At 36.4% G+C, this 14,554-nt stretch overlaps 1 long non-coding RNA gene across 1 annotated transcript; it reads right to left on the minus strand.

Annotated features, from left to right (window-relative positions):
* Window positions 1–1,782: 1,782 nt before the first annotated feature.
* Window positions 1,783–11,729, minus strand: LOC135103730 (uncharacterized). The gene is made up of 3 exons (XR_010270190.1): window positions 11,178–11,729; window positions 3,276–3,821; window positions 1,783–2,515 (listed from the first exon to the last, which is right to left on the minus strand). It is a non-coding gene; the product is annotated as an uncharacterized LOC135103730 (long non-coding RNA).
* Between the last annotated feature and the right edge of the window lie 2,825 nt (window positions 11,730–14,554).

Genomic DNA, 14,554 nt, shown 5'->3' on the forward strand with positions numbered 1-14,554 from the left:
GAGTATGGTAGATTAAGTGGCATTAACTTGGAGACACCTGACAAAAAAAAAAAAAAAAAAAAAAAAAAAATATATATATATATATATATATATATATATATATATATATATATATATATATATATATATATATATATATATATATATATATAAAGGAAGACAAAGGTATACACTCATGGTATTAAAAAGACAAGTGATTTAAGGCTAATTATGAACCCCATCATTTGGCTATTGTTAGGTACTTGTGGGTTATCTGTTGCCACTTTTCTGTTTTCCTATAATAATGCTCTCTCATTACTTGATGCGGAAATGTACAGTGGTTCGGTTAGGTTAGGGTCCTATAGTAGACGGTTTAATCTTGTGCTTCTAATGATTAAATGGTTTAGTTCAACTCCATAATTACCTGTGAAAGTTGAGATAAGTCAGAGTTTTTAAATGAATAGTGGTGTTAGGTATTCCCTCTTGTACCTATGCTAGTTATTGTTTATTTTTACCCAGCTTCCTCAAAAGGAGCATTAAATGAAGTACTTAAGCATTACATACTTTTAACTTTTTTTTTCACTTTACCAAGTCACCAAGCATCTCTCTCTCTCTCTCTCTCTCTCTTGTACATCTTTTGCCAGTGAATGTGACCAATCTTTAATTTTTACAAGTGGATGGCAGTATGCAACTCCACCAGGGTTGAGTTAGAATGAAGAAGCAATGGCTGCCTTTATCTTGGGGATGCAGCCCACAGTAGTATATCAGTGGATTCATACCCCAGTAGTGTGATACTTGACACAGCACCCTCAAGCCCTTAACCCAAAGAAAACTCAAAGGCAGGTCTTTCAAGAAAAACCCCATTAGGTAGAAGGCCTTGTGTCAGGTTCCTAAGAAATGGGACTGGCCCTCTTGCACCCGAAATGTTTGAAACTCAGGAGGAAATCAGGGATAGTGTGGAGAGGTGTGTAGAGTCCTTGTCATCCTCTATGACAATAATTGCAGAGGCATTTTTGGAATTTGTTTTGTGCTACAAGGAGCAACATTCCTTATTATCAGTGTACCCTGGAGTTTATTGCATATAATATTTTGTTTCATTTAAGTACAAGAAGTTGAAAATTTGTTTATTATTTAAAGGATCTCTCTCTCTCTCTCTCTCTCTCTCTCTCTTTAAGGAAATGAACTATAAATGGAAGATGTCATCCACTTCCTCATTGGCTGGAAAATGGTGTAGTCCCAGCAGATCACGTCTCCCACTGCAGTTCAACACCAACCAGTCATGAGCCAGCTCCTACATATATTATGAGGTGCAGACACCTATTGCTTCATTCTTCCTGGATGATAGAACAAAATGTCACATGTAACAAGCTGTCTTTTGGATAACTGCTGGGGGTTTGCTGCTAAAGAAATAGTTACTGTACCTAAATAGTTAGAAAGAATTCAGCAGAATCTGAATAATGTAGAAATAGCTGTAGCATTAAACTTTGAAAGAAAATTTATTTCCTGGCTACACCAATATATTTTCTTCTAATTAATCATTCACATATCCTGCTAATGTATGCTGCTCAGTAATTTATTGATAAAAATTAATTTATATGTCTTTCTCATGTGTTGATAATGGATGCTGGTCAGCGATTTATTTAAAAGATTAGGTGCAAATATGAAATTAAGTTATGTCATCTTTGAAAATATTGTTTCTATGATTTCACAGATTTTTTCTTTTCATTTTTACTGCCTATTCTACTAGTTCATAATATCTTACAAAAGCCTGTGTTGTATGTAGGTCACCAATATATCAGGAAATTTAGTTTGCTAAAACTATATTTTCAAATAGAAAAATCACATAATTTATTTCTGGTTTCACAATATTTATTTTGATTTATGTTAGCTATGATCTCTTTTCCTACACATTTGTAATATTACAAAATTTCACAAAATATAGAAATAAGAATATATTTAAGCCCATACTAATTCCAACCTGATCATCATATCAGCTATTTCTCATATTTAGATGTGAAACTACAAGGAATTCAAGTTATCATTGTGATAAGCAACTTATAAAATCAATGAAACTACTGAAAAGAAAAAAACATCCCACAATAATAATACACAACATTCTTAAGTAGCTACATGGGAATTTACTTTCACTACCCAATATACCAAGTTTCAGCGGTGAAGTGTAAGTACTTGACAGACAAGTTCTCATCTTGTAACCCCTCCATGCCCAACATTAACACTACTAGCATCTGTATGTGGATGTTGTTCATCACCTGCAGCTTGTTCCTGCAAGGGAAGTCTTCTATTTATGCAACGGCTATGCAGGATTATACAAGCAAGTGCAATTCTTGCACATTGTACCAACTCATACTGGAATGCTGCTGCTCTTTCACTCCTATGAAAGCATTTGAGGAGTCTTGAGGATACCAAAAGTTTGTTCTACAAAAAAAACATGTCTTGGCATGGCTCCTGTTGTACTGTTGCTCTGTGGGATCAGCAGGTGTCATCACAAAGGGCTCCAAGGGCTATCCACTGTCTCCTAGAATAAAAGAAAGAGATATAAATGTTTCATATGGTAAGTTTTTCAAGTTTTGCTTGGCAAAGATCGTGGAATTTGAAAGTTTTTTCTTTTCGACATATTAAAAAGGAGGAATGGTGCAGAATACAGGAAAGGAAAATCACAATATAATGGCTATTGTTAACTAGTTTAATGACTTTCTTTTTTATTATAGTGGATCATCATTTGAGTGATATGAATGTTTAGAGCTATTTCTAGATATAAAATTATCTAATTTGAAAATGGGGTCCACCATGCTTTTATATTTCTTACCTGTCTAATTATATAGGCCTCATCATTCTCAATATTTTGAAGCCCATTTAAGCTTACATATATATATATATATATATATATATATATATATATATATATATATATATATATATATATATATATATATATATATATATATATATATATATATATATATATATATATATATATATATATATATATATATATATATATATATATATATATATATATGACAGGAATCATAGATAATAATGAGAGCAATTTTTTGGTTTGGGCCACAACAAAACACACTGCAATAATGCTATGTTGGATTAAATAGTAAATAAAATTTTCATTCTAGTTAGATAAAAGCAAATTACTGAATGGTGAGGCAAAAATTACATGGGTCTTGAAAGTACAAGGATGAGCTAGGCGTGATAGGCCAGTAATGTCTGGAGGCTCAATTTCTAAAAATCATTTAAATATTTAATCCAAATATGCTACTCACCAAGCAGGTATAGATGACCAAACTGCCTATTGATGAATCTCCGGCTTGACTAAGTCCACAAATATCTCCCACAAAACTCTGGAAGCTTCTACATGTATAGAATGGCAATGCTGCCAGCACGTGTGTGGGCAGGTGGCATGAGATCTCTTTGTCACACAAACAATATTTGCTGGTTCCAGCTTGTCACACCATTATTTTTTTTTCTGTAGAAGCCTGCCATCATGCATCTCAACAAGGTTTAAGGAATCTCTGAATACCCATTCTTTTCTCTGGCCACTGTGATGTGCTAATGCCACTTATATTTCCATATCTCAATCTCCTTTCCTTAGGCCACTGTCATATGGTATTGCCATTTATATCTCCATATCTCACTCTCTTTCTTCCCTTCTCAAGTCACTGTCATGTGTTAATACCACTTATATTTCCATATATAGATGCCTTCTTCCATTTTCAGGCCTCTGTCATGTGCTAATGTCACTGGTAGTTCCATATTTCAATCTTCTTGTGACCTCTGGCTTTGTAAGTGTTTATGTTGCGGGTTGTGTACTGGAGAAAAAGGAGCTCATAGATCAGGGTTATATAACCTTATGGGGCACTGAAAAAGTTCTTAACTTCTCAGCAACTTAAGAAGTTCGTAAGTGTTTAGTGAATTGTTCTTACCATAGATACGAATTTCTTAGGGACTTAAGAAATTCGTAACTGTTTAGTGAATCCACCCCCAGATCACAAGAGATTGCATTATTTAGTGATTGAAAACTTAATGTTGTCACAGTTCATTAGCTCACTGACAAGAAAGAACATCCTGGATATATTTCTTATCAATGATGAACAAATCATAAATGACGTAAGGCTCGAAGAAGTAGAAATTTCAGATTACTGCCTTATGGGGATTGAAACAACCATGCCAATAATATTTCAGCATCACCAAACTATGACAAACACCGATAACTTACATTCATTGAATTTTTTCCATAACGACGTAAATTGGAACACTATCAACCAAGGAATATCCAACACAGCAAATTGGCAAGAAGAAATAGAAAGGAAGACAACAAATGAAATGTATCAATATATTTGCAACTCCTGAACATATGTATATCCCATATCCCTAGGAAGAGACATCCAAAAGCATACTATATCCCAAGGGAGAGGAAAATACTTATGAGAGAGGTCAAAGGTAAATAAACAATTGAGGAAACAGAGATCAAAATAGAACAAATAAATATATAACTTGCCAAAGTGTGAGAAAGAAGCCAAGTCAGAAGAACAGAGAGCTGTGATTATAATGATAAAAAAAAAAATCCCAAATAATTTTTAAGTACGCCAAGAAAAAATAAACATGTGCACAGATTATAGGATCACTCAAATATAATGGATGCCTCACCAACCCGGTACAAGACCGGACGGCATACCAGCAAGTGCTGATCAATGTTCCACAGCTGCATCTGTACCACTGGTATTGCTCTGGAGAAAGTCACTGGATACTGGTGAAATACCAAGTATATGTAGACATGGGCAAATCACACCATCTACAAGAGTGGGCCAAAAACAGAAAAAAAAAAAAAAATATATATATATAGACCTGTAGCTCTTATTTCCTAAATCTTGAATCTATAAACAGTGGTGTTCCTCAGGGTTCTGTCCTGTCAGCCACTTTCTTCTAATTGTTCATAAATGACCTTTTAAACCAGACTTCTTGTCCTATCCATTGCTATGCTGATGACCACCCTACACTTTTCCACATCTTTTCATAGACATCCAACACTTCAGGAAGTAAACATTTCATGCAGGGAAGCCATAGAATCCCTGACTTCTGATCTTTCTAAAATTTCTGATTGGGGCAAAGCAAACTTGGTATTGTTCAATGCCTCAAAAACTCACTTCCTCCATCTATCAACTCGACACAACCTTCCAGACAACTATCCCCTCTTCTACACTGAACATCCTTGGTCTGTCCTTTACTTATAATCTGAACTGGAAATTTCACATCTTATCTCTAGCTAAAACAGCTTCTATGAAGTTAGGCATTCTGAGATGTCTCCGCCAGTTTTTCTCCTTCCCCCACCCAGCTGATAACTCTGTACAGGGGCCTTATCCGTCCATGTATGGAGTATACTTCACATGTCTGGGGGGGTTCCACTCATACCGCTCTTCTACACAGGGTGGAATCAAAGGGTTTTCATCTCATCAACTTCTCTCCTCTGACTGACTGTCTTCTGCCTCTCTCTCATTGCTGCACTGTTGCATCTCTAGCTGTCTTCTACCACTATCTTCATGCTAACTGCTCTTCTGATCTTGGTAACTGCATGCCTCCCCTCCTCCCGTGGCCTCATTATACAAGACTTTCTTCTTTCTCTCACCCCTATTCTGTCCACCTCTCTAATGCAAGAGTTAACCAGTATTCTCAATCATTCATCCCTTGCTCTGGTAAACTCTGGAACTCCCTGCCTGCTTCTGTATTTCTACCTTCCTATGATTTGAATTCCTTCAAGAGGGAGGTTTCAAGACACTTGACCTTCAATTTTTGACTGCCGCTCTGGACCATTTTCTGGGACTGGCATTTCAGTGGGACCTTCCTTTTTTTTTTTTTATTGGATTTTTGTTGCCTTTGGTCAGTGTCCCTCTTACATAAAGAAATAAAAATGTAATAAAGATATTTAAGAGGATAGTTGTGAAGCAAATAACCAAATACTTGGGGAAACAATTGTTCTATAACCAAGGACACCATGGAATTAGAAGCGGAAGATCACGTGTATCACAGTCATTACAACACAGGATGGATATTTTGAGACCTTTGGAAGATGGTGATGGGGCAGATATCAATCTATCTAGATTTTCCAAAAGCCTTCAATAAAGTTGACCATCTGAAATTATTGCAAAAGCTGGAAAACTTTGGGATCAGAGAGAAGCTTCACATGATAAAAGACAGTCAGTAACAATCAAAGGAAATGACCCTAATAAGATTGTAGTAAGATGTGGTATGGTGTAAGAGTTAGTGGTCAGCCCTGTTTTATTCCTCAAATATATCAGTGACATCGATCAAAATATACAGTACAGTAAAATATCTTCATTCGCAGACAACATGAGACTCCTGGGCATTCAACAAGTGAAGAAGACTTTGATATTATACACAATAACCTCAAAACAATACATAATTGGGCAGATGTAAATAACATGGTGTTTACATCTGCCCATGGATTTTACATTTTTAATATTATACAAAATGACCTCCAAGCAATGCATAATTGAGCAGATGTAAATAACATAGTATTTATGTAACAGTTCCAAATTCGAGTTGCTGAGATACCGACAACTGAACCAGCATTTTGCCAATGAGAACTACAGAACACCAGAAGGAGGCATCACTATCCAGAGTAACCAGCTGGGAGATTTGGAATAACTACGTATGATGACGCATGCTTTGATCAGCACATTGACAACATTGTCGCAAAGGCCAGAGAGAATATGGGATGGATTTTTAGAACCTTCCAAACAAGCACTGATACTGCCACTATTGGCACTGATACTGCCAACAGTGGAGTACTGCTGCCAATTGTGGAGCCCTACAAACATTGGCCAAATAAGACCAGTAAAATGCCTTGGAAGGCAATTGACGAGCAAAACTGTCAGTAATGCATCAGTGGAAGGGATATTTCAATAAGAGAGAGAGAGAGAGAGAGAGAGAGAGAGAGAGAGAGAGAGAGAGAGAGAGAGAGAGAGAGAGAGAGAGAGAGAGAGAGAGAGAGAGAGAGAGAGAGAGAGAGAGAGAGAGAGAGAGAGAGAGAGGCAATTTCAGGTACCCTACACATTGTGCACTTGCCTAATATTCAAATCACTCTAACTCAAAACTTTGTGGGAGCCCATTGGTTGTGTTCTATAACATTGGATAGGAAATTTCATTCTGTATTCAGTGATATGTGTCTGCTCTTGTTGAGACAAAAAAAAGTTGTTGAAAACTGCAGAAAACTGACAGTCAGTTTATAGAAAGTTTTATGTATTTTGTGCATGCCCAATGGTGTTGCAAATTTGACATGCTTTTTCGTTATAACTTGTATTAATCTTATTACCTACAAAATTTGAGCTTTGTCAGTTCATTAGTTGAAAAGTTGCTGGCAATTTCAGGTACTGCACTCATGACATTTCTTACATTTCATTAAAATTGGCTAAGTAATTTTTGAGAAATATAATTTTCAACACCCTTCTTCTTTTTGCAAGTTACCCATTGACTTTACCCAATAGAAGAGATGAAAGCTATATTATATAAAATTGATAGAATTGCGCTTTCATATGGTGCTAATTTTGTCATGATCAGCCAAATAATTCTGGAGATATTAACGTTTGAATAACGTTACTGTTGGGCCGGACTGAGCTGGGCCGCTCAAAATGAAATATCCTCTATAGTAAACTTCACTTCGCTCGTAGTAACTAGGAGTGCAACAAACATACACGGCACGAATCCAAGGACTACGAAACCTGGACTATTGGCAGATGCTGCAACATCTACAAAAGTGGTCTATGGAAAGACGAAAAGAGAGATATATGATAACATATGTTTGGAAAATTATCAATGAAATGGTGGCAAATCTTGAGAATGGAGGAAAAATCTGAATCACTCACAATGTCAGAAGAGGAAAACTATGCACTATACTCCACTTTGTGAGGACAAGAAGCATGCAAACTCTAAGACTCAACATTAGCTGTACACAGTCTAAGGTTGTACAACTGTTTTCCCCGGCACCTATGAAACCACTCGGGAACTCCCTCATCCTTCAAAACCGGATTGGATAAATTCCTTAGAATAATACCTGACCAATTCTCTTTGCCACACTACTACCAAACGACCCACAAAAACAGCCTGTTGCAACAAACAAGAATGACTAACAACTGAGGGCAGCGCTGCCAGTGTGACCCAGGACTTTGGTCCTGAACTGCAACACAGGAACACAGGAATAAAGGGGGATAGTAGTGTATCAGTGATGAGGAAACAAGTGTCTGGAAGGATGTGTCGAGTGTCTAAATGAAAAAAAAAGAAAGTTTTGAGACATTGAACAAAATAAGGTTTTGCCATGCCCCATTCGGAAATTATGGAAATATAATTTATATTTTCTGTGGTTTCTCTGTGTGATCTGTTTAATTTCTACTGAGTCTACGGGGTAAGAGTAGATAGTATAAAAAGCTTGACAGAGAAGATGATTTTATGAATAATAGGAATAGATGGGTGATTGGACAGAACTCTGTGGAATATCACTGAATTATAGGTCTAGAACCATCCACCGTTGTAATGATAAACTGGCTGGAAAGAAATTTTGATGTGGTGCAGAGAGATGAATTGAAACTTGATAAGGGAGGCTTAACAATGAAGGATTTAAGCCAGATGTTATCAAAAGTTTATGATATAATGAAGGCAATAGCAAAGGTTTCTCTAGATTTCTAAAAGAGGTGACCATGATTCAACAAGTAAAGTTAGGAGATCGTTAGTGGATATTCCTTTATGGAATCCATACTATCAGTCAGAAAGAAGATTGTGAGCAGGTATGTGCTTCAGAATCGTCTTGTTGAGAACAGATTGAAATCTTTAAAAAGACAACAGATCAAAATGGGTAGTTTGAAGTGGTCACCTTTCTTAAGGCATCTTCTGTTTGTAATTCCTCCCACGGTAACAGATGGAGGAACACAGTGAAGCCAAATTGGTGGAGCAAGATTGGAGGGGTAATGGTGTAAACAGAGTGGCTGACAGTGGACAATTTTATTTTGGCAAGGCAGTCCATGATGAAGCTTTCATCAGCTGATTTGGTGACAGCTGATGGGAGGGCTTGCATGCAGAAAAGTCCCCGCACAATATGTGGATGTGCTAGCACATCCACAAATCGCCATTCACAAGGCAAGAAGTCTTGCCTCGTGAATGGCCACCACCTTCTCATCAGCTAACCTAACGTAACGTAACTTAATCTTATCTAACTAACCTAACCTTATCAAACTAATCTAACCTTACCTAACTAACCTAACCTTACCTTACCTAGCAAACCAAACCTGACTAACCTAACCTAGCCAATATAATGTGTTATAATAAATGAGACCTTATCCAGTAATTTGGTACAGGATAGTTAAGGTTAGGTTAGATTAGTTTAGCTAGGGTTAGCTAGCTGATGAGGTGGATGGCGGCCAATCACGTGGCGAGACTGCTCACACATGTGCAGAGTGTGCGGGGACTTTCCTGTGTGCAGACCCTCCCCAGCAAACATGGCAAGGTGGCAAATAAATACCTCCAATAACCCAGAGAAACATTCACAATGAAAATATACCAAAAATTTCTAGAAACACAATATAATCCAAGTGAGTAGCAAAAACAACATATCATAAATCCTGTCTTCCCTGGTTCTCACCCATGTGCACAAATCCCATTTTCGTCCCTTTCATAAAGGAGACTTTTACATACTATGAGTACTTTCTGTGTGCCAACATTCTCTCCATCATAGAAGTACATTAAGAACTCCTTTACTTTAATTACAAAATCTTCACCCAAATCCAAAAGTAATGCAAGGGAGAAGGCATACAATCACTGAAATGAGTCTTAACCCAAGAAGCCAATAATCCAAAGTAATCCTAAAATACAAAATAAATAATAAATAAACACATAATACATATTACAAGCCAAAACTGCACATACAAAACATTATAAATCCAGCTTATCTAGAGGCTTCACAGTCGGTCCTGTGTGTGAAAATTAAGGTGAAGACTGAATAGTGGTGGAGTGACCATTACTAGAACCCTTACCATACATAGGGGAGACAGCTTTCTGTTACAAGATATCATGAGAACCATCTTTAGTGAAATCCCCTACAGATGAAAGCTTCAAGTTATGTAACCTTTGCACTGGCCTACAAATCACTCTCTTTGAAGTTTTAACATTAATACTTTGGATGACCCCATATTTACCAGAAAATAAGTCTACAACAACCTCAATGTAAGCGAGGAGACTTATCATCCTTAATTAGCACAACAGATCCCTTCTCCAAGTTACATCTAGGCGCAGAACCTCTGATGAGGGGTAAATTTAATATGTAATCTGGCACCCACAATTTTCAAAACTTGTCAAGTTGCTGTTGCCTCAAATCTTCACGCTTACAGAAATATTTAGAAGATACAATCAGGATCCTCCGCAGAAAAAAAAAAAAAAAATACACAGGCTTCTATCTTGAGTAAAGTAGTCTCCAGTTCACATCTAGTCAAACACTTGATCTCAAGGGTTTTCTGAGTGCTAATTTGACAGATTTAACCAATCTCTCCCACTAACCTCCCCAGCATGGAGCATGGGGTACAATAAACTTCCATTGAGAGGCAAGGAAACCAAATAACTGTTGCATCTGATTAGACTGTCATGATCCCAGTTATCTTTCCAAGAAAGTGGACGTTACACTAATCCCAGAAAGGTTTAAAGGTCTGGATTTTTAAAGGCGTTGAATATCTACCAGACCTATCTGAAATCGCCAGCAAATACTCACAAAACTCTTATCTTGGCACAGCACGCCAAAAATCACCTTAATACCAGATCGATGTCGAAGAAGAAAACACAGTTATTCTATATAATAACAGTACATATCAATGTTAACTCACAAATAACTCTAGGTAGTACACATAAAAGGAAATTAGGGGGCAAATTTCTATCCTTGACCAACACAGGATAATCTTAACACTCACAATAGATTTTCTCCTTTTACTCAGGCTCTTATATCGCCTCCCTTGTTGCTCAGAGCTTATACACATCAATATCAGATATTCCCATTACTTCACAAAGCATTCCACATTTTTTCTGCTTGCTACACCAGCTTATTATCCAAGAACCATTACGGGCTGCTCCGGGTATGTCTCCGCCATAAGATCCATACAAGAACCAGTACATACGAGTAGAAGGATGTGAAGGAAGAATAAGCCAGCAAAACAAGTCCCCTGCCTCCGCCGCTGGACTGTTCCAACAATATTTGCCAAACGTAAACAAACCCCGGCTCGTCGCAGATTCGCCCCTGTACCTGTTTACTCCATTATACCTGCACGTAGTCTACTACTTGGATTCTCGCAAGCTAAATGGTGCAGACAAGGAGTGCGGCAGGGTCTGACGTAGCAGCTGTGGTATCTACTCCAGTTGGACAGAAGCAGGGGACAGCCATAGCCGAGATGGTCAAGACACTAACTCAAGCCATGGGACAAGCACCCACAACAAACATCCTTGACTTCATCTCCAGTGACATTGCTCGTCTGTCCGAAGAAGGTAAAGTGATAGTGAACACAATAGTGAAAGCTCTGTCTATTCTTTCCAAGGAAAAAGATGAAAAAATTGAAAAGTTGCAGGACAAAGTGACCTCACTTGAGGATACAGTCAGCAAACTTGAAAATCAACTAGATGATGTAGAACAATATGAAAGAAGAGATACTATAATAATTAGTGGTCCTGCATTGCCCAGAGAACAAAACCATGAAAACTCAACTGACTTTGTTGTGAATTCAGTTAAAGATAATCTGCATATCAATTTAAGTCATGCTGACATCAATGTTGCTCACAGGTTAGGTTCAAAAAGTCAAAACAAAGAGAGACCAATAATTGTAAAGCTGCTAAATAGATCAAAGAAGGCAGAAATAATGGATGCCTGTGTAAAAGTTAAACCTAGCCTCTATGTTAATGAAAGTCTCACTCCAAAACGACGCAATATCTTCAATACAGTTTGGGGTATCAGGAAAAAAAACAAGGAGCTTTTCCAACAGTGCTACACAAGGGATGGAAAGATCTTTGTTAAATTAAAAACATCTAGTCAAAAACACATGATAACCACTGAACAGTCTTTGAACATTTTCCTAGATAAATATCCTGTTCTGACCCAGTCTTAAATGTGCTCTCAACTCAACATGATGCAATATTTCCTACCAAACATTCTAGAAATCTTTATGTCTATTTAATTTATATATATAATGTATTCATTATCCTTTCCTGTGTATATATTTTATATGTCATATCCTATGCATGTCTCCAACTTATTATTATTCATCTTAATTTTTTCTAGATTTCATCATATGAAACTTTCTTTTATCATCTACTACTTTGCCTATTTATCTATTACTTTGCCAATATATTGGGTATGAAGCTTTATTCTATCATCTTTACTTTGCCAATATCTTGAACATTTATAGTTTTATCAACTTAATCCTTTTGATCACCAAATTCTGCAAACATTTTGCAATCTACCTTCCACCCTTCTTATGACATACCTGGTAAGCCTTCCAATTTCTTTTATTTAATTTTTATTTTAATTTTTTATTATGTATTTCCTTATTCTTTGATTATTCTTCTCTATCTCTACTTATCATATCCTTCCTTTCCTCTCCCTTAAACTTTTCCAAATCCCTTCCACTCCCTCCTCCCTCTCTGCTACCCATACTTGCCCCCTTTTCTACTAGCCTTTCTTCAATTCCCCTTTCTATATCATGAACTTTACTAGTGAGAATCTCCTCAATACACTTTTCAACGACTTAGAAGACAACAATGAATCTGATAGCATCGGCATAGAAATAATAAATTCCATGTACTTATCTCTTGAGTTAGATGATATCTGTAATTATCATGACCTTACCTCATACATGTTATACCAAGAAGTAGCGCTGACTATATCAATATTCTCCATATAAATGCCCGCTCACTAAACAAAAATTATGATCAAGTAATCTCTTTTATCAAATCTCTTCCCAAACTCCCTGATATCTTACGTATAAGTGAAACCTGGCTCAATGCAAATAATGTTCACCTTCACGAAATTGATGGCTATAAGTCATATCATGTTCACAGGCCTTTATACTCTCCAGGTGGGGGTGTTGCAATTTATGTAAATATTGACCTACAAAGTGAAATTATTAAGGATTTTTGCATGTGTGATGAAAATGCTTAACTATGTAGTGTGAAAATTATTCTACCTACTACCTCCTACTCTGTTTCTTGTATTTACAGACCAAATAGTAAACATGCTAAAGTAAATGAATTTAATGCATATATTGATAATCTTCTTTCAAATAACTTTTTCACAAACAACAGGAATATACTCATAGGTGACTTCAATATAAACCTTCTTGAACATGTGTCACACCCTCCTACTAACTCTTTCATTACAACTATGCAATCAAACAATTACTTCCCACATATATCTCGACCAACAAGATTTTCAGACATAAATACAACTGCAGCCCCATCTTTATTGGATCACGTCTGGACAAACTTCAATGAACCAGTCTCTTCTGGAATTTTCCACTTTCCTATCAGTGACCACCTTCCAGTGTTTATCAATATTCCAGTCTCTGATAAAGTGTGCAATATTCACCACAAAGTTGATTTTAGGCTACAAAATAGAGTAAATCGGTTGAAATTCACACAGACCCTATCAAATACAGACTGGAATCTCTACCTCACTAGCAGTGACACAAACACAAACTGCGACATATTTCTGGATAAATTATATAAAATATACTATTCCTGCTTCCCCAAAATAACCAAAACTATCACATCCAAAAGACTAAGTAAGCCTTGGTTAACACAGGGGTTAATAAATTCAACAAAACATAAATATCAGCTGTACAAACTATACAAACTAGGGTCAATTACAATGGACCACTACAAACATTACAGAAATTATTTAAATAACTTAATAAAACGCAAAAAATCTGAATATTACCTACAAAGGTTTGAAAATTTTAGACTTAACACAAAAAAAGTTTGGGAACTAATTACCGAAATAGAAAACATTAATAATAATAACAAGACGGTCTCCCACACACTACACTATAATGACACAGTCCTACACACTCCACATGAAATTTCAAATGCATTCAACACCTATTTTTCACAAATTGCACCTCAACTTAGCTCCCAGCTTCCTAGAGCTCAAAACTCACACATTTCTTATCTCAGAGGTAATTTCCTAAATTCCATGAATATTCCCATAGTGACAGGAAATGACATAGTAAAAGCTATTTCTGCCTTAAAAAATAAAAAATGCCCTACGGATGAAATACCTGTGAAAATAATCAAAGAGAACAAAAATCTTCTAGCAGAGCCACTCTCAAAATTATTCAATGATTCAATAAAAGATGGAGTTTTTCAAGCTGGCAAAAATTATCCCTATCCATAAATCGGGAAGTAAAACTAATATCTCAAACTACCGACCAATCTCTATTTTACCAGTGTTCTCTAAAATATTTGAAATCATTATGAAGAACTTCCTCATGAACTACCTCAATTCACA

This window comes from Scylla paramamosain, chromosome 9 (assembly GCF_035594125.1).
Source record: "Scylla paramamosain isolate STU-SP2022 chromosome 9, ASM3559412v1, whole genome shotgun sequence".
Classification (NCBI taxonomy): Eukaryota; Metazoa; Arthropoda; class Malacostraca; order Decapoda; family Portunidae; genus Scylla; species Scylla paramamosain.